General features: G+C 36.5%; 1 protein-coding gene across 1 annotated transcript in view; it reads right to left on the bottom strand.

The window, feature by feature from the left end:
* LOC122911597 (zinc finger protein 420) overlaps positions 1-20182 on the bottom strand; it is a 186268-nt gene that overhangs the window by 137902 nt on the left and 28184 nt on the right. The gene's annotated exons all lie outside the window — the stretch shown is intronic.

Genomic DNA, 20182 nt, shown 5'->3' with positions numbered 1-20182 from the left:
GATACCATCCATGTTTTTGCAAGTGGAAGGATTTCCTTCCTTCTTCACTATATCTTCACTATATGTCACAGTGAAGATACTGAATCTTCACTATATGTCACTGTCTGCCTATCTATCTATCTATCTATCTATCATCTATCTGTTTAGATGTCTATAAAGATACCTCACATCTATTTTATCCATTCATCACTTATCACTGATGAGTGGACACTTAGGTTGTTTCCATACCTTGGCTATTATAAATGATGCTGCAGTGAAAATGAACATGGCAGTCCAGATATATCTTCAGGATACTGATTTTGATTTCTTAGTATTTGTACCCAGAGGTAGGACTGCTGAATCACATAGTAGTTCAATTTTTAATTTCTTGAGAAATCTCCACACTGTATTCCATAATGGCTGTACCACATTATATTTCAACCAACAGTGTAAAAATGTTCCTTTTTCTCCACTTCTTCACCAACACTTATCTGTTGTCTTTTTGGTAAAAGCCATCCTAACACGTATGAGATGATCTCTCATTGCAATCTTCAACTTTCTCTAGTGATTGTTGATGTTAAGCACTTTTTATATGCCAGCTGGCCATTAGTTGTCTTTTCTGGGAAAATGTCTATTCAGGTCCTTTTCCCATTTATAAAACAGGGTATTTGGGGGTTTTGGGGGTGTTTTTTTTGCTATTGGGTTATATAAATCCTTATATATTTTGGATATTAATGGCTTATCAGATATATGGTTTGCTAATATTTTTTCTCATTCCATATATTGCCTTGTCATTTTGTCAACTGTTTCCATTGATACACAGAAGATTTTTAGTTTGATGAAGTCCTACTGAATCTTACATTTGGAAATTTCCAACTGAACCCTAGTGAGGCAGTACCTACCAACTAATCCTGCCCACCAGGAGGGTGTGAGAATATTCTCACACTAATACCTAATTTCTATATTGTTGTCAATATGAGAAGTAAAAATGGAAGTTCTCATTTACATTTCAAATAATGTTGATAATTATTTTTATAATATTATAAGGTTGACTACTTCTGCCTAGTTCTTACTGCAGTTCCTATAGTATGAATTATTTTTTTATATTCTAGCCAGTTCTTAATGAAGTTAGTGTTTTTTTCTTATTGAGATTAGTAGTAAGTTATAATTTGCCACAAATGTATCATAGTTTGTCACTTGTACAATAGGCAAAAAGTCATACTTGAGAATCTTTTCACAAAGGACTCCTGGGCTTGCATTATTAAAAAATATTATCTTCTTTTCAAGCTCACATGGAACATTCACCGAGATAGGTGATTCTGGGCCACAAAATATACCCTAACACTTAAAAGAATAGAAATCAGACAATGTCTACTCTAAAATAACAATGGTATTAAACTAGAAATTGACTAACAGAAAGCTAATTAGAAAATCCCAAAATATATGAAGATTAAACAACATACTTCTAATAGGTCAGAGAAGAATGTTCAAGAGAAATTTTAAAATATTTTAATTAAATGAAAATGAAAACACAGTACTATCAAAATTTATGGGATGCAGAAAAAGCAGTGCCCAGATGGGAATTTATAGCAATTAGCATATCTATTAGAGAAGAAGAAAAGTCTGAAACCAAAAATCGAAGTTCCATCTTAAGAAACTAGAAAAAGAACAAATTAAATCCAAAGGAAGGGTGCCTGGGTGGCTCAGTGGGTTAAGCCTCTACCTTCAGCTCAGGTCATGCTCTCAGGGTCCTTGGATCAAGTCCCGCATTGGGCTCTCTGCTTGGCGGGGAGCCTCCTTTCTCCTCTCTCTCTCTGCCTGCCTATCTGCCTACTTGTGATCTCTCTTTGTAATTTATAAATAAATTTTATTTATAAATAAATTTTATTTATAAATAAATAAAATCTTTTAAAAAATCCAAAGGAAGGAGAAAAAAAATAATAAGAGAGCAAGACAACAAAACCAAAGGATATTTTTAAAAGATCAATAAAATAAATAAGCCTCTAGCTAGACTAACTAAGAAAAAATACAGGAGACATGAATTACTAATATCATAAATGAAAGAGGGGATAGCACTATATATTGCATAAATATGAAAAGATAATAAAATAATACTATGAACAATTATGCATACAGATTTGATAAATAGATGAAATGAAATAATTATTTGAAAGATAAAGTATGCTGGGGCACTTGGGTGGCTCAGTCATTAAGCATCTGCCTTCGGCTCAGGTCGTGATCCCAGGACCTTGGGATGGAGCCCTGCATCAGGCTCCCTGCTCAGCGGAAGGCCTCCTTCTCCCTCTTCTACTCTCCCTACTTATGTTCCCTCTCTCACTGTCTCTCTGTCTGTCAAATAAATAAATAAAATCTTAAAGAAAGAAAGAAAGAAAGATAAAGTATGCCAAAACCCATACAAGATAAAGCAGACAATCTGAATAGGTGTTAAGTCTATAAATGAAATTGAGTCAATAATTCATAAACTTCAAAAACAGAAAGCACCAGCCTCAAATGTATTCACAAATACATTCACTCAAATGTATTCGCTCAAATAATTGAGGAAGAAATTGTTCTCATTCTCTATAATGTCTTTCAGAGGATAAAAGCAGAAGGATTACTTCCTAAGTCATTCTGAAGCCAATATTAATCTAACACCAAAACCAGACAAAACATTACCAAAGAAAGAAAGAAAGAAAACTGCAGACCAGTATTTCTCATGAACGTAGATATAAAAATCCTTACTAAATAATAGCAACCGAATCCAAGAATATATAAAAAGAATTATTTAGCACAACAAAATAGGATTTATCCCAGGTATGAAAGGTTGGTCCAAACCTTGAAAATAAATTAATGTGATCCACCACATGAACAGACTAAAAAATTAAAATCCCATGATCACGGGGCACCTGGTGGCTCAGTGGATTAAAGCCTCTGCCTTCGGCTCAGGTCATCATCCCAGGGTCCTGGGATCAAGTCCCGCATCGGGCTCTCTGCTCAGTGAGGAACCTGCTTCCCCCTCTCTCTCTGCCTCTCTACCTAATTGTGATCTCTCTCTGGCAAATAAATAAATAAAATCTTTTAAAAAAATCCCATGATCATATCAAAAGATTCAGAAAATGCTTTCAACAAAATCTATGCATTCGTGATAAAATTCTCAATAGAATCACAGACAGATAAATATGGTGGCATAGTAGGAGAATCCTAGGCTCACCTGGTCCCATGAACACAAGTAGATGACTATCAAATCATCCTAAATACTCCAGAAATCAACCTGAAGACAGACAGAACAAACTACACAACTAAAGGAAGAAAAGAGGGCACATTGAAGAAGGTAGAAGTATGGGGACATGCTTTGTGTGAGAAACAGATCGTTGGTGCTGCAGAGGGGAGGGAGCCATAATCATAAAGAAGTGTGAGAGCGAGGAGCACACAAGGGAACACACAAGGAAAAAGTTTCCCCAAGGCCATTGGCTTAGGAAAAAAGAGGGGCTGAATTTTAGGAGTTCTTGAAATCAGTGGAGCTTAAAGCCTGGAGTTTTTAAAATCAGCAGACTTGGCTGGGATAGAGTCTGGTGGGCTCCGTGCTATTCCTGGAGAGAAGGCAGGCAAATGACCCAGGGACAGATAGCACAGAAACAGTGATTTGAAGAACTCCTGGGACACAGAGTGGGGAGACTATTCACTCTGCTCAGTGCATCAATAAGACACAGCATTCACAGAGACACCTCTCTATAAACAAATGGCCAGTACCATTTCCCTCCCTTGCCCCTCAGCATAAACACAGAGCCAACCATGGGAGGCACCACGCTCTACTACTGGCTGCCCAACTTGAAAACACCAAGTCCGAGCCCCCTGTGTGTGGGAGAGACTGCCCTTCTCAGTCATGCCTGCCTCAGTCCTAGTGTAGCTGGTCCCTCCCCCAGAAGACCAGGACAGACCCCAGACGACACCATGTCTCCCAACCAGAGAGTTCTGCAGGACATCAGTTCTGGTGGAAGTAGTGTCAGTTCCAATTTCACAAGCACACCAGAGCACACCTAATTAAAACTTATTATATTGAGGCCAGGGGCCAAACACTGCTCACTGCAGGCAAAGAGAGTCTCTGCAGATGACTGGCCTGAAGGATAGAGCAGCCAAAACACAACAGCAGAGCATACTCAGCACATGCCAGAGATCTTCCTGAAGCACCAGGCCCTAAGCACTACTTGACCTCGTTCAGAAAATCATTACTTTCAGGAGCAGAAGATATAACTGGCTTTCTAACATTGACAAGAAGGCAGATGCCTAGAGAAAACACAAAGATAGAAGAATTTATCCCAGATGAAAGAATAAGATAAGGCCAGGGAAAGGGATGTAAATGAAATGGTATAAATAATATACCTGATGGAGAAACAACAATCACCACTAGGCATAAGAAATGAACAGAAGACATCAATGAGACACTTAGAACAGAGGTAAAGAGTTAAAAAGGAATTAATCACAGATGAAGAGTGCAATAAGAGATTAGAAACACGTATGATGTAACGAACATCAGGCTGAGAGAAGCAGAGGAATGAATACATGATATAGAAGAAAAAGTAATGGAAAGTAATGAAGCTGAAAAAAAGAGAAAAGGAAGAATTATGCAACACAAGAATAGACTTAGGGGGACGCCTGGGTGGCTCAGTTGGTTAAGCAGCTGCCTTTGGCTCAGGTCATGATCCCAGCGTCCTGGGATCGAGTCCCACATTGGCCTCCTTGCCCCGCAGGGAGCCTGCCTCTCCCTCTGACTCTGCCTGCCACTCTGCCTGTGCTCTCTTTCTCTCTCTCTCTCTGACAAATAAATAAAGGAAATCTTTTTTTAAAAAAAGAATAGACTTAGGGAACTCAGTGAGTTCATCAAATGTAATCACATTTGTATTATAGGAGTCCCAGAAGAAGGAGAAAAGAGGTGGCAGAAAATTTATTTGAAGAAAAAGCTGAAAACTTCCCTATATGGGGAAGGAAACAGACATCTAGATTCAAGAGGCAGAGAGAACTAATATCAAGGGGGGCCTGGGTGGCTAGGTGGGTTAAAGTCTCTGCCTTTGGCTCAGGTCTTTTTAAAGATTTTATTTATTTATTTGACAAACAGAGATCACAAGTAGGCAGAGAGGCAGGCAGAGAGAGAGAGAGAGGAGGAAGCAGGCTCTCCACTGATCTCAAATAAACAACCTAATCTTACACCTAAAGGAGGCAGAAAAAGAACAAACAAGACCTAAAACCAATAGAAGAAATGAAATAATAAAGACTAGAGCAGAAATAAATGAAATAGAAACTAAAAACAAATAAACAAACAAATATAATGGATCAATAAAACCAAGAGTTGGTTCTTTGAAAAGATCAACAAAATTGATATACCTTTAGCCAAGCTCATCAAAGGGAGGGAGGGAGGACCGGGGGAAGGGAGAGAGAGAGAGAGAACTTAAAGAATTAGAAATGAAACAGGAGAAATAACAACCAACACCACAGAAATGCAAAGGATTGTAAGAGAATATTATATGAAATTACATACCAACAAATTGGGTAACCTAGGAGAAATGGATAAATTCTTAGAAACATATAACCTCTGAGAGAGAGAGAGTGAGAGAGAGAAAGGAAGGAAGGAAAGAAGGAAGGAAGGGAGGGAGGGTGGGAGGAAGGGAGCAGGAGAGAGAGAAAGAGAAAGAGGAAGGAAGGAAGAGAAGAAAGGAGGGATACAGGGTAGGTGAGAGGGAGGAAGGGAAGGAAGGAAGGAAAGAAAGAAAAGAAAAAAAACAAAGAAAAGAGAAAGGAAAAGAAGGAAGGGAAAGGGAGGGGGAACCTCTTAAAACTGAATCAGGAATAAATAGAAAATCTGAATAGACTGATTACCAGCAAATAAATTGAATCACTAATCAAAAATTTCCAAACAAACAGAAGGTCTAGGACCAGATGGTTTCACAGTTGAATTCTACCAAAGATTTAAAGAAGAGTTAATACCTATTCTCAAGCTAATTCAAATAATGGAAGAGGAAGGAAAGCTTACAAATTAATTCTATGAGGCCAGCATTACCCTCATACCAAAACCTGACAAAGATATCACTAAAAAAGAGAATTACAGGCCAGTATCCCTAATGAACATAGATGTAAAAATCTTCAACAAATACTAGCAAATTTGATCCAACAATACATTTTAAAAACCATTTACCACAATCAAGTAGGATTTATCCCTAGGATGCAAGGGTGGTTCAATATTCATAAATCAATAAATGTGATATATTGTATCAAAGAGAAAGTATAAATACTATATGATCAGTTCATTAGATGTAGAAGAAGCATTTAATGAAGTACAACATCCATTTATGATAAAAGCCCTCACAAAGTAGGGATAGAGGGAACATACCTCAATAAAATAAAGGCCATTCACGAAAAGCTAACATTATCCTCAATGGGGAAAAACTGAGTTTTTCCTTTAAGATCAGGATGTCCATTCTTACCACTTTTATTCAAGACAGTACTGGAAGTCCCAGCTACAGTAATCAGATAACAAAAAGAAATAAAAGCATCCTGTTGTTAAGGAAGAAATAAAACTTTCACTCTTTGCAGATGACATGATACCACATAGAAAACCCTGAAGACTCCACCAAAAAAAAATGGTAGAAATGATAAATGAATTCAGTAGAGTACCAGAATAGAAAATTAACATTGACAAATCTATTGCATTTCAATGGAAGTGAAACAACAACAACAAAACAACAGTGTAGCAATACTTATATTTAACAAAATAGACTTTTGAAAAAAGACTGTAACAAGATACAAAGAAGGGCATTATGTTACAATAAAGGAATCAATCCAACAAGAGGCTGGGTATACAGCCAAAGAAAATGAAAACAGAATTTGACTGCGTATACTCAATCCCATGATTATTGCGGCATTGTTTGCAATAGCTAAAATATGGAACCAACCCAAATACCCCTCAATGAATGAACAGATAGAAAAGATGTGGTACGCACAATGGAATATTACTCAGTTGTGAGAAAGAATATCCTTCTATTTGCAACAACGTTGATGAACCCTAAGCACATTATTCTAAAAGAGACAAGTCAAAGACAATTACTGTGTGATATCACTTAATATATGGAACCTAAAAAAACTAAGTGTGTAAAAAATAGAGTAAAATGGGTACAAGGGGATGGTGGGAGTGGATAAGAACAAAGATGTTTAAGGGGCGCCTGGGTGGCTCAGTGGGTTAAAGCCTCTGCCTTTGGCTCGGGTCATGATCTCAGGGTCCTGGGATCAAGCCCCACATCGGGCTCTCTGCTCAGCGGGGAGCCTGCTTCCTCCTCTCTCTCTGCCTGCCTCTCCATCTACTTGTGATCTCTGTCTGTCAAATAAATAAAATCTTTAAAACAAAAAGAACAAAGATGTTTAAGGGTACAAACTTGCAGTCAGTAGTAAATAAGCCACAGAAATCCAATGCACAGTATAATGAATATAGACAATAATATTATACTATAATTATGGGATAAATATTGCTACATTGGCCATCATATTACAATACAAAAATGTAAGAAACTAATACACTGTACACCTTAAACTTAGGCATGTTATATCTCAAATTTATTCAGTAAAAAAGATCAATGGAATAATGTAGTTCAGAAAGTGTTACACATAAATAAAATCATATAATCCCTGATCTTTGAGAAAGGGGCAAAAGAAATATAATGGAACCACAGACTTTTCAACAAATGGTGCTGGGAAAATTGCACATCCACATGCAAAATGAATCTAGATAGAGTATCTTGTACAAAAATTAACTTAAAATGGACAACAGATTTATATGTAAAATGTAAAACTATCAAACTCCTAGAAGTTAACATAATATAAAGTCTAGAAGATTCTGGGTTTGGTGATGAATTTCTAGATATAACACCAAAGGTGTGATCCATGAAAGAAATAACTGATAAGCTGGACTTCATTAAAATTAAAAACTGTTCTGTTGAAAGATGATTTCAAGAGAATGAGAACACAAGTCACAGAGTGGGAGAAAGTATTTGCAAAAGGCAATCTGATAAAAGACTATTGTCCAAAATATTTTTTAAAACACTTTAAACTCAATAGGAAAATAAACAACCACATTTAAAAATGTGGGCCAAACCTTAATAGAAATCTCATCAAAGAAGATATGCAGATAGAAAATAAGTCCATGAAATAATGCTCTACATCATGTCAACAGGGAAGTGCAAATTAAAATAACATGGAGATACTACAGTACACTTATTACAATGGACACAATCTTGGACACTGAGAACACCAAATGCTGGTGAGAATGAAAAATTACAGGAAATTTCATTCATTACTAATGGAAATGCAAAATGGTTCACATACTTTGGTCGTTTCTTATAAAATGAAATATACTTTTAACACACAATCAAGAAATTGGGCTTCTGGGTACCCAAAGGAGTAAAAAAGTACTCCTTTTTCACCCAAAGGGGTAAAAAAAAAAAATTTACGTCCGCACAGAAACCTGCAAATGGAGGTTCATAGCAGCTTTATTCAGAAATTCCAAGACTTGGAAAAAAAACAAGATGTCCTTCAATAGATGAATGGGTAAATAAATTATAGTACATTGAGAAAATACAATATTATTCAGTATTAAAAAGGAATGAACTATCAAGACAGGAACAGATATGTAGGACTTGTAAGTGCATTTTACTAAGTGAAAGACTTAGCCAATATAAAAAGACTATATTCTGTATGTAACTCCAATTATATGACATTCTAGAAAAGGCAAAACTAGAGACAGTAAAAATATCAGTGATTACCACGAGCTGTGGCAGTGGGAGAGAGATAGGCAGAATACAGATTTTTAGGGCAGTGAGAGAGATAGGCAATGGGAGAAAGATGGGCAGAATACAGATTTTTAGGGCAGTGAAAATAACCCCACTGGATGCTATAACAATGGATATATGTCATTATGTATTTGTCCTAAACCACAGAATGTACATCAAGAACTAGCCCTCACAGAAACTGTGGACTTTGGGTGATGATATGGCAATGTAGGTTATAACAAATGTTCTACTCTGGTGAGGGATGTTGATAATGGGGGTGGCTATACATGTAAGGCCGGAGAGTATATGGGAAATATATGTACCTTCTCAATTTTGCTGTGAACTTAAGACTTCTCTTAAAAAATAGTCTTAAACACACACACACACACACACACACACACATATGCGCGCGTGCACACACACACACGTGCGCAGTAACAGGTGGGTGTGAATCTATGAAGAAGCAATGTGTCAAGAAATAACACAAATTCTGTGTTATAAGATTGTGTGTTATAAGACAGAAGACCTGTCTTATAAGAAATGGTAAAGGACATTTTACAGTTTTAATGAAATGAATTTAAAAAGCAACATGATACAAACATAATGATTCAAAGGGGCACGGACACCCCAATGTTTATAGCAGCAATGTCCACAATATCCAAATTATGGAAAGAGCTGAGATGTCCATCAACAGATGAATGGATAAAGAAGATATGGTATGTATGTATGTGTGTGTGTATATATACACACACATACACACGACGGAATCAAAAAGAATGAAATCTTGTCACTTGCAATGACATGGATGGAACTAGATGGTATGATGCTAAGCAAAATAAGTCAGAGAAAGGCAAATACCATCTCATTTCACTCATATGTGGAATTTAAAAAACAAAATGGATGAACATGGGGAAAGGCAAGGAAAAATAAAATAAGATGAAAATTAAGAGGGAAGCAAACCGTAAGAGATGCTGAACTCTAGGAAACAACCTGAGGGTTGCTGAAGGGGAGGGGATGTGTGTGTGGGGGAGGGATAATTGGATGATGGACATTAAGGAGGGCACTTGATGTAAGGAACACTGGGTATTATATGCTACTGATGAATCACTAAATTCTACCTCTGAAACTAATTTTAAAAGGCATATGAAGATGTAAACCTCACTGGAAAAGACAAAGACAAAATACTGTAATACCATAATGGTGTCATGTATATCTTAACACCAGTAAAACAGTTAAAAGATATAAGTATTAAGAAAAACCATAACCAGATAAAATTTGCTAGTGGAAATACAATATAAAATAAGCAAAATTTAACATCAATTACATAAAGTGTGTAGAGAGAAATAAAGTGTAAAGTTTATGTATGCAATTGAAGTTAAGTTGTTAGAAGATTAAAGTAACTATTATAACTATAAATTATTTGATTTAAGCCTCATGGTAACCACAAAGGAAAAACATATAGTAGGTAAACCAAACAAAGAGAAAAGAATCACAGCATATCAGTACAAAAAATCATCAACTACAATGAAGAAAACAAGAGAGGAATAAGAGAACTACAAAAAAGACAAAAGATTAAGAAAATTTAATGTCCTTGCCTATTAATAATTACTTTAAATCTTATATTCAGTTGGCCAGCATATAATATTGGTTTTTTATGTAGTGTTAAATGATAGTAATAGTAAAATAATTAAAAAATAATAATTACTTTAAATGTAGAGGGACTAAACTTCCCAACCAAAAGACATAGAGTAGCTGAAAAAACAGACTGGAAAAAAAAAAAAAAAACCCCAGACCCAAATAAATGCCGTCTATAAAAGACTCACTTCAGAATTAAGAACATACATTGGCTGAAAGTGTGATGTGGAGACATGGACATGGTAACAAAACAAAGCAGGAGAGGCTATACTTACATCAACAAAATAGACTCTAAGTCACAAATGTCATGATCTCGGGATCCTGGGATCGAGTCCCACATCGGGCTCTCTGCTTGGCGGGGAGCCTGCTTCCTCCTCTCTCTCTCTCTGCCTGCTTCTCTGCCTGCTTGTGATCTCTCTCTGTCAAATAAATAAATAAAATCTTTAGAAAAAAAAATCATTACCTAGAGAGGGACACTCACTTGCGTGTTATTTAATGTCTTGGAGGTTGTAATTAATGCAATAATAAGAATATAGGATAATTTAAACACTTGGGAAAAGAGACAAAATGATCTCTGTTTAGGATGTTATAATTATGTATAGGAAGCTCAAGACTGTTAAGGAAGCAAAAGTATAGAGACAAAAAGCAGATTAGTGGTTGCCACAGGCTGGAGGTGGAATTGGAAGCAAACGCAAATTGGATTGAGGTGATATTTGCACAGTTTTGTAAATTGAATTAAAATCACTGAACATCAGAAAGGACGAATACCCAACTTTTGTAGCAACATGGACGGGACTGGAAGAGATTATGCTGAGTGAAATAAGTCAAGCAGAGAGAGTCAATTATGATATGGTTTCACTTATTTGTGGAGCATAACAAATAGCATGGAGGACAAAGGGAGATGGAAAGGAGAAGGGAGTTGGGGGAAATTGGAAGGGGAGGTGAACCATGAGAGACTATGGACTCTGAAAAACAATCTGAGAGTTTTGAAGGGGTGGGGGGTGGGAGGTTGGGGAAACCAGGTGGTGGGTATTAGAGAGGGCACGGATTGCATGGAGCACTGGGTGTGGTGCAAAAACAATGAATACTGCTATGCTAAAATTTTTTTTAAATTTTAGATAATTTTAAAAAAAGGAAATAAAGAATATAACACCTGGTTGGTTCAGTTGGTTAAGAAATGGCCTTGGGCACAGGTCATGATTCCGGAGTCCTGGATCAAGTCCTGCATCAGGCTCCCAGCTCCATGAGAAGTCTACCTCTCCCTCTGACCTTCTCCCCTCTCATGCTCTCTCTGTGTCTCTCTCAAATAAATAAATAAAAATCTTTAAAAAAAAAAAAGAAAATAAAGGATAAAAATCATATAATCATCCCAAGAAGTGCAGAAAAAGCATTTGACAGAATTCAACATTCATTTCTGATAAAAAAAAAATCTTAACAAGGTGGGGTATGGTGAAGAAATACCTCAAAATAATAAAGGCCACACACATATACATAAAATATAATTTCTCCCTATTAATTAAAGATGTGATTTTATTTTTGTATAGCTTTTAAATTTTTAAACTTAATTCCAGCTTTATAATATTCTTTAAGGTGTACAACATGTTGACATGATACACATATATTCCAAAATGATTAGCATCAGGGTTAGGTAACACCTCCATCATGTAACATAATTACCATTGCTTTTTTTGCAGTGAGACATTTCCTAATCTACTCACAATATTTAGTTGCCATGCTGAACATTAGATCCCTAGAACTTATTCATCTCATAACAGGAAGTTGCTACCCTTTGACCAACATCTCTGCATGTTTCCCACCATTCTGTGGTAACAACCACTATACTGTTTCTATGAATTCGCCTATTTCTGATTCCACATATGACTGATGTTCTATAGTATTTTTCTTTCTCTGGCTTATTTCACTTAGCATAATGCCCTCAGAGTTGATCCAAGTTGACACAAATAGCAAGATTTCCTTCTTTCTCGTGGATGAATGATACTCTATTGTATATATATATGTATCACATCTTCTTTATCCATTCATCATCCATTGACTGACTCAGGTTGTTTCCATATCTTGGCTATTATAGATAATGCTGCAAGAATATGGAAGTGTACATATGTGGAATTTAAGAAACCAAACAGATGAACAAAGGGGAAGGAAAAAATAAGAGAGAGAGGCAAACCATAAAGCAGACTCTTAAGTATAGTGAACAAACCAAGGGTTGCTACAGGGGAGGTGGGTGGGGAAATGGGCGAAATAGGTGACAGCTATTAAGGAAGGCATTGGGTGTTATACTACATGTAAATAATGAATCACTAAATTCTACTCCTGAATCTGATATTGCATTATATGGTTTTTTTCCAATTTATTTATTTTCAGAAAAACAGTATTCATTATTTTTTCACCACACCCAGTGCTCCGTGCAAGCCGTGCCCTCTATAATACCCACCACCTGGTACCCCAACCTCCCACCCCCCCCCCGCCACTTCAAACCCCTCAGGCTGTTTTTCAGAGTCCATAGTCTCTCATGGTTCACCTCCCCTTCCAATTTACCCAAATTCCCTACTCCTCTCTAACGCCCCTTGTCCTCCATGCTATTTGTTATGCTCCACAAATAAGTGCATTATATGTTAACTAACTTAGGATTTAAATAAAAACTTGAAATAGAAAATAAAATAAAATAAATAATAAAATAAATAAAAAAATAAAAACTTGAAACAGGAAAGAAATACAGCATTAAAATATGAAATATACATGGACGGGACTGGAAGAGATTATGCTGAGTGAAATAAGTCAAGCAGAGAGAGTCAATTATCATATGTTTCACTTATTTGTGGAGCATAACAAATAGCATGGAGGACAAGGGGCGTTAGAGAAGAGTAGGGAATTTGGGTAAATTGGAAGGGGAGGTGAACCATGAGAGACTATGGACTCTGAAAACAGTCTGAGGGGTTTGAAGTGGCGGGGGGGTGGGAGGTTGGGGTACCAGGTGGTGGGTATTATAGAGGGCACGGCTTGCACGGAGCACTGGGTGTGGTGAAAAAACAATGAATACTGTTTTTCTGAAAATAAATAAATTGGAAAAAAAATGAAATATAGCACTTTACAAAAAGAATCTGGAAGTACAGATATCTTATTGATACCAGTTTTTGTTTCCTTTGATATACCCAGAAGTGGATTGCTGGATCCTATAGAAGTTTTATTTTAATTTCTTAAGGAACCTCCATATTGTTTTCCATAGTAGCTGTACAAATTTACATTCTCACCAACAGTGCACAAGGATTTAGTTTTCTCTGCAACCTCACCAAGACTTGTTAACTCTCGACTTCTTGGTAATAGCCATTCTAACAGGTGTGAGGGAAAAATCTCACTGTGGTTTTGATTTGTCTTTCCCTGATTAGTGATGTTGAGCATCTTTTCATGTACCTGCTACCTATCTTATCTATTCTTTGGGAAAGTGTCTCCTTGATTCTGCCAATTTTTTAGTTAGATTTATTGGGGTTTTTTTGACCACTGAGTTGTATGTGTTTATATATTTTGAATATTAACTTATTTTGAAATATGATTTGCATTTTTTTTCTCATTCCATAGGTTGCTTTTTCATTTTGTTGACTTTTTCTTTTGCTGTGCAGGAAACTTTTACTTATATAGTACCATATATTTATTTTTGCTTTTGTTTTGTGTTTTGATGGCATACCCAAGTAATCGTTGCCAAGACAATGTCAAAGAGGTTTTTCCTGTTTTATTCTAGGTGCTTAGGGTATTAGTTCTTATGTTTAAGTCTGTTTTTTTTTAATTTTTGTGTTTTGATGGCATACCCAAGTAATCATTGCCAAGACCAATGTCAAAGAGGTTTTTCCTGTTTTATTCTAGTTGCTTAGGGTTTTAGTTCTTATGTTTAAGTCTTTAATCTATTTTGAGTTAATTTTGTGAGTGGTACAGATATGGGTCCAATTTCATTTTTTCCATGTGAATATCCAATTTTCCCAACACTATTTAATGAAGAAATTATCTTTTCCCTATTGATTATTCTAGGTTCCCTTGCCAAATATTAGCTGACTGTATATGCAAGGTTTTATTCCTGGGTTCTCAATTCTGTTCCATTGGACTATATGTCCATTTTTATGCCAGTATCAACCAGTATTATTTACTATAGCTTTATAGTACAGTTTGAAATTAGGCAGTGTGATGCCTTCAGCATTGTACTGCTTACTCAGGATTACCTGGGCTATTTATGGTCTTTTGTGGCTCCATATAAATTTTAGGATTGTTTTTCTATTTCTGTGAAAAATGCCAGTTGAATTTTGACAGAGACAGCATTGAATCCATAGATGGCTTTGGGAAGAATGAACATTTTAACAATAATAATTCTTATGATCCATGAACATGGGGTATCTCTTATTTGTGTCTTCTTCAATTACTTTAATCAGTCCTGTAGTTTTCACCACACTGATTGCTCACCCCATTGGTTAAATTTATTTCTACATGTTTTATTATTTCTGATGCTATTGTGAATAAGATTTTTTTAAATTTCTTTTTCAGGTATTTTGTTGCTACTGCCTAAAAACACAACTCATTTCTGTATGTTTTGTATCCTGAAACTTTATTTATTAGCGCTTAACAGTTTTAAGGTAGAGTCCTCAGGATTCTCTCGATATAAGATCTTATCATCTAAACAGAGAAAATTCCACTTCATCCAATTTGGATGCCTTATACTTGTTTTCTCCTATGATTGCCCTGGCTAGAGATTCCAGTACTATGTTGAATCGGAGTGGAGTGGTGAGAGTAGGCATCTTGGTGTTATCCTGAGCTGGAAGGAAAACTTTCCACATTTCACTGTCAAGTATGATGGTGGCTGTGGGTTTATCATATTTGGCTTTTATTGTTTAAGGAATATTCCTTCTATACCTGAATCTGTTGAGTTTTTTTTTATCATGAAAGGATGTTGTATTTTTTTTAAGATTTTATTTATTTATTTGACAGAGAGAAATCACAAGTAGACAGAGAGGCAGGCAGAGAGAGAGAGAGGGAAGCAGGCTCCCTGCTGAGCAGAGAACCCGATGCGGGACTCGATCCCAGGACCCTGAGATCATGACCTGAGCCAAAGGCAGCGGCTTAAGCCACTGAGCCACCCAGGCGTCCCAGGATGTTGTATTTTGTCAAATGCTTTTCTGCACCTGTTGAGATATCATATTTTTATTCTTCATTCTATTAATGTGGTATATATCACATTTATTGATGTGACTATGTTGAACTATCCTTGTATCACAGGGATAAATTCCACTTAATCATGGTGTATGATCCTTTTAATGTCCTGTTGAATTCAGTATACTGAACTCAGTATATTTTCTTGAGAATTTTTGCATTTATATTCAATTGGCCTCTAAGTTTTTTCTTGTGGTGTCCTCTGGTTTTGGCATAAGGGTAAAGCTAACCTTGTGAAATAAGCTTGGGAGTGTTCCTTCCTGTTCAGTGTTTTAAGAGTTTGAGAATTGGCACTCATTCTTTAAATGTTTGATAAAATTCAACAGCAAAGCCATCTGGTGCTTGGCTTTTCTTCACTGGACATTTTTGATGACTGATTGAATCACCTTACTAGTATAGTAATTGGTCTCTCCAGATTTTTAATTTCTTCATAATTCAGTTTTGATAGGTCATATGTTTTTAGGAATTTATCCACTTCTACATTATCTAATTTGTTAGCATACAAGTGTTCATAGTAGACTCTTATGATCTTTTGTATTGCTGTGGTATCCATTAGAATGTTTCCTCTTTCATTTCTGATTTTGACTTCTTTTTCTTTTCTTTTTTTTATAATGTGTTGTTCGAACAATTTTATTTATTTTTATTTTTTAAGATTTTATTTATTCATTTTTTTAAGACTTTATTTATTTGACAGAGAACACAAGTAGGCACAGAGGCAGGCAGAGAGAGAGAGAGAAGCAGGCTCTGCACTGAGCAGAGAGCCCGATGTGGGGCTCAATCCCAGGGTCCTGGGATCATGACCTGGGCTGAAGGCAGAGGCTTTAACCCGCTGAGCCACCCAGGCACCCCTTATTTATTCATTTGAGAGTACAAGTGGGGGTGGAGAAGAGGCAGACGGAGAGGGAGAAACAGACTGCCCACTGAGCAGGGAGCCTGATTGGGCCCTGGGGTTCAATCCCAGGACCTGGAGATCATGACCTGAGCCAAATGCAGACTAGACCCTTAATCATCTGAGCCCCCCAGGTGTCCCTTTTTGCTTTTTTTCTTAGTTTAGCTAAAGTTTTATCAATTTTATCTTTTTCAAAAACAGATTTTACCTAATCTTTTCTATTGCTTTGACTTATTTCAGCTCTGATCTTTGTTAACTCCTTCTGAAGCTAACTTTGGCCTTAGTTTATTCTTCTTTTTCTAGTTCCTTGACATTTAAAGTTGTTTATTTGAAATCCTCCATTTTCCCTTACACATGCATTTATTGCTATAAACTTCCCTCTAAGAAACTTTTACAGCATCATGTCTATTGAGTTTCCATTTTCATTCGTTAGGGGATTTTTTTTTCTCTCTTCATTTCTTCCTTGGCCCATTGGTTATTCAGGAATATGTTGCCTAGTTTCCACATATTTGTAAAAATTCCAGCTTTCTCTTATTTGATTTTTAGTTTCATACCATTGTGGCTGGAAAAGATACTGGTATGATGCCAGTCTAAATTTCCTAAGAATTGTTTTGTGACCTATCATATGATCTATCCTGGAGAATATTCCATATGCACTTGAGAAGATGAGTATTCTGCTGCTGCTACTGACTGGAATGTTTTATATATGCCTGTTAGGTTCAGGGATATAATGTATGATTCAAGTCAAATGTTTCTACATTTATTTTCTGCTTGAGTGATCCATCTGTTACTTGAAGTATTGAAATCCCCTACTGTTCTCATTTTGCCTATTTCTCCCTTCAGATCTGTCAGTATTTGCTTAACATATTTATGTGTTCCAATGCTAGGTGCATAAACATTTATGACTGTTATATCTTCTTGACTAATTGACTTATCATTTTATAATGATATCTTTGTCTCATTATAATTTTTGGCTTAAAGTCTATTTTATCTTACATATGTATGGGCCAACACTGCAAGGCCAATCCCACTTTCTGCTTCCATGGAATATCTTTTTCCATCTCTTCACTTAAAGCCTATGTATGACCTTAAAGCTGAACTGCCTTTTGGTAGGTAGCATATAGTTGAATCTTATCGATCTGGTCATTCTACATCTCTTGATTGGTAAAGTCAATTCATTTATATTTAGAGAAATTATTAATATGCAGACTAATGCCATCTTACTAGTAACTCTCTTATTTTGTAGTTCCATTGTTCTTTTCCATGGCAGTGTGCTCTGATTCCCCTCACTTATCTTTTGTGAATCCAACAGATTTTTGCTTTGTGGTTATTGAGACTTACATAAAACCTGTTATAAGGGGCATCTGGGTGGCTTGGTCATTTAGGTGGCTGGCTCTTGATTTTGGCTCAGGTCATGATCTTGGGGTCCTGGGATCAAGCCCTGCATCAGGCTCCACACTCTGTGAAAAGTCTGCTTTTCACAGAAAGAAAAGTCTTTCTCTCCCTCTCCCTTTGCCCCTCTCCCTGTTCTCTCTCTCTAAAATAAATAAGTCTTTTAAAAAATCTTATAAAACAGTCCATTTTAAGCTGATGGATAGCAACTTTAATCACATAGGAAAGCTCTACTCTTTTACTGCCCTTTTTATGTTTTTGATGTTACTATTTTTTACTTTTTATATTAATTCATTAACAGATGAGTTATTCTTTATATTGTTTGTTTTATGATGTCCCAAACATCTTGTAGGCTTCCTTACTCTCATTCCTTTTTTCTTTGTTCTCCTCTGCCTCGGGTATTTCAAAGCTCCCATCCTCTATTCCTCTGATTTTTATATTTGCTTGAACTCTTCTCCTGTTGATGTTGTATATTGCACTTTTCATTTCATTCATTCTTCAGCTCCGGATTTGTTTTTATATTATTTCTCTTTGTTGAGTTTCTCATTTTATTCATATATTGCTTTCCTGCTTGTTCAGTTCTATGTTTTATTGTAGCTCATTGAGTTTCTTTAAAGCAGCTAATTTGAATTATCAGGTAAATCACAGAATTCTGTCTTTGAGTTCAGTTACTAGAGGATTGCTGAAATCTTTCTGTGATGTCATGTTTCATTGATTCCTCATGTTTCTTGGAGTTTTGCATTGCTGTTTTCTCATTTGAAGCAGTCACCTCCTCCAAATATTGCTAGATACCTTCAGGTCAAATACACTTTTTATTGGTCCTGCTTATAACTGGGACTTTCTCTGTCCCTATAAGGAATACATGTGCTCCCTGCTTCTTGCCCCCTTGTGGCAGAAATCTTAAGCTCCTTTGTCTTCTCTCAAGCTTAAAACTCACCACTCTGGCTGCTGAAAACCTGCATGGTCTCGGTCTACCAAAACTGGCCCTAACTGCCATACATGGGAGCATACACAAAGATCTAGCTGAAGACTTGAGTGTGGGTTTAACGTTTGGGGCACTGAGGATGCCTGCAGGCCAAGTGGGGGATCCTTGCGCAAGGTTTTCCCAGCGGTTTGTGGTGGGCTTCTTCCTGGAGTCCTGAATGCAGCTAGGAGGAATTGTACTCTTTTGATACACTCTGATATTCTTACAGCCCCATCTCTTCTCTCCGCAGTCATGCAGGTACTGCCTCAATACTGTGGGTGCTGCAAGAGAGAAACAAGTTTCTTCAGCAGCATCCTACACAAGTAGGAAAGCTAGGCAATCACCCACTGTTTTCCCCTGTGGAAGAAGTCATTGTTGGCTAGTTCAGTTCCATAATATGCCACCCTGGGGCAGGGGTGGCACTGGTAAAGTTCCCTCCCCCTCCCCCGCCTCCTTCTTTTTTTCCAACACAGTGCTAGACTCTCCCCTCAGGAAATCTGGAGATCTACAAAGGCTCTCTCATTTGTGAGTATCTGCTTAATTCAGCACTCTCCACATTTGCCCTTAATTGTGCTAAGAGGGGCTGGAGCTGATTCACACGTCTGGTTTCACAGCCTGTATCAAGGACTGTCAGCTTATTACTCAATGTGGGTGAGACTCCTCTTAGGTCCTCTAGCTTTTGGGTTGGATTCCACAACAACCACAGAGGCACTTTCACTTGTTAATCATGGGGAGGTCAACTGAGGGTAGGCGGCTTATGCTGTCATGATGCTGTTGTCATTCCTCAAAATTCAAATTTCTATGAAGAATTTTTATTTTTACCTTGGTATGAATTTTTCCTTCTTATACTTAACCATCACATATTTTTCTTTAAGATGAATTATCTCTTGTCATAATAAATAGATGTTGGTCAAACTTTACTTATATTCATTTACATGAATGTCTCTTTTCCATTATATTTTTAATGTTCAGTAAAACATGGATACTAGTTACAGGTTTTTCCATAACAAAATCGAAAATATAATAATGACAAAGTCTAATACTAAGCAAGCTTTATTATGTGATAGGCACAATTGTAGAATCCACATAACAAGCCTCTGAAGTGAGCTAATTATGCCCACATTACCATAAGCACATTATATATGCATATAAAAAGATCTGGAAGAATAAATAAGTTGGTTAACATTGGGAAAATAACTAGGGTCAACAATGTTGGTCAAGGGAAGCAGAACTTATACATTATAGTATAAATCTTTAAAAGCAGAAAAGACCTCATACATTTTCTCTGAAATGAACAATAAAAAA

Source organism: Neovison vison, chromosome 7, assembly GCF_020171115.1.
Source record: "Neovison vison isolate M4711 chromosome 7, ASM_NN_V1, whole genome shotgun sequence".
Taxonomy (NCBI): Eukaryota; Metazoa; Chordata; class Mammalia; order Carnivora; family Mustelidae; genus Neogale; species Neogale vison.
Note: the sequence above shows the minus strand (reverse complement) of the source record. Positions and strands in the feature narration are given on the sequence as shown.